The sequence below is a fragment of the Nothoprocta perdicaria genome, unplaced genomic scaffold (genome assembly GCF_003342845.1).
Source record: "Nothoprocta perdicaria isolate Ctin4 unplaced genomic scaffold, notPer1 scaffold_334, whole genome shotgun sequence".
Lineage (NCBI taxonomy): Eukaryota > Metazoa > Chordata > Aves > Tinamiformes > Tinamidae > Nothoprocta > Nothoprocta perdicaria.
This window is the reverse complement of record NW_020455571.1, coordinates 473,668-475,767: the sequence shown is the minus strand read 5'-3', so window position 1 is coordinate 475,767 and position 2,100 is coordinate 473,668.

Here is a 2,100-nt window from a genome sequence, read left to right as displayed (position 1 = left end):
GAGATGGAGGCCCCCAGACCATGACAGCTGTTGTCACAAAGTCCTGCTCATGTCCTAAGCTGCCTGGGGCCTCCCTTTCTGCTAGCCCAGGAGCCTGTCCTCCATCCAGTGTGTCAGCCTGGGCAATGCCAAGCTGCCAATGCTCACAACTGCTCCGAAACTAGGGAGAAAATGGCAGTGTCAGAAGCTCCAGCTCATGTTCCATGGAAGGTCTCRCTCCACCAAGTCAAGCATTCCCCCAGGCCTGGCTTTTGGCCGTCTCCAGAATAGCATGGGCTCTGCTGCCAAAGAAAGCACATTTCTCCTCTGGACATGGGAGTCTAAACACAGCACAGGTGTGGCCGGAGCATTGGCAGTCAAGAGGCTCCTCTTGCTGCCCCGGGATCACCTTGTGTTAGCAGGACAAGGCTCAGCAGAGCAGGCGCTGGCCCCGGGGACGAGCACAGGACCTGCCTGCCCGCTGCACTTCAACAGCGTGTGGAGCTTGGTTTTTTACACCGATCCGGGAGCGAAAACAGAGCGTGCTCAATACGACAGAACGGCCCCCTGCCCTGCACCGCGAATGAGTTCAATGGGCTGGCAGGCAGAAGCCAGGCAGGGGAGCCCGCCTCTCTGCCCACRTCCCAGGCACCCCAAGCTCTGAATCCCAGCCCTGTCCCTGTTTGACCTCCCAAAGTCTTTGCCTCCTTTTTCCCATCTACCGCTTAGCCCTGATCCCTGGCAGCCCTGCAGCCAGCTGCAATCTCCACTGTCCCAGCCTTCTCACTCCCACTTTCCTGCCATTTTCCTTTACATTCCTCAGCTCTGGGGCGTCCGTCAGCTCTCAGGGCTTCCAGAGTCCCTAGAATGTCCACAGTGCCAGCGTGCCRGCCCSRCCAGACCCTCACTGCTCCCGTCCCTCCTGCTCTCTTACCAACTTTAGGCACCTCGCAACACGCACCCTCTCCCCTCTGCTCAGCGTGTCCTGCCCCCCAAGCTCGCTCCTCTCCCACCAGGCAGCCTGGTGTAGACACAGCTCTGCTTTGCTTGCTTAGGAAAAGCGGTGGGTCTAGGTTTGCCGAATAACTGCTTTTGGATGTGCCCCGGAGGGAGAAGCAGACCCCGCGCTGCAATCCCCTGAGCCAAATCACGGAGCCAAATCACGGAGCCAAACAGCGCTGTAAATGCGCCGAGACGGCCTGAAGCACGAGAGCTGCCCCGACTCGTGCACCTGCCAGCACCAACGGGCACGGCCGCATCCCGGGRCACTTTGCCTCCCACAGAAGGTATGTGTTGTCAGTGGCGATACATATAGCTGCTGTTCAGTGTTTCTGACGGCTCTCGACCAAGTGCAGCTGGAACAAGGCTACAATTACTTACGACCGTTTCACCGGCTGCTGCTTCAGCAGTTTATGGGTTCCAGGTTAAAGGCTCGTTCAGCDGCGCTCTGAGTGCCGCAACTCCAGCATGCGTTTTGCGAGCTGGATGSAAAATGTTCTGAAATTAATAATTAAACAAGACATTTGGTTCAGAAATCAAAGGTACGCCCATAAACACTGAAGAGTGTCCCAGGTGCAGGCTGATTGATGCAAAAATCAACGCATTTCACAGCACAAAAGCATTTCGGTTCTTCTGGCTTTCTACTGCCAGYATTTCACTATTGCACAAGACCAAACGATGCTCCTTAGAGAACCTGCAAGCAGCGCAGAAGTTTATCATGGTAAATGTTTTCCAAGATTAGCAACTAAGCAGCACCCCATGGAATGTCTTCTGCAATCCATCGGGCTCACAATTTCACGTTAACCTTCCGAAAGGAGAGATACCCCCACTTTTGCCTGTGCGGTTTCTCACTCACTTGGGCAAAGGCAGGTTTGTGTCCTCAAGCATACGTGCGGCTCATGCAGTTCTTCAGTCTTCCAGATGCTGCCATAGGAAACTGCAGCTACCTGCCCATGCGGGGATTATGGTGCTCCAAACAAGCGACCAGCAAACTCRTCACACACACAGCACTGGGCTGTTTCAGCACAGGCGGCTCGGAGTGAGCACGGCTAGTGAGCAGCGCAGCTCATCTCCGCACGCCGCCACTTTCCATTTTCTTGCTGCTCTGGTTCCTCAAGCAGC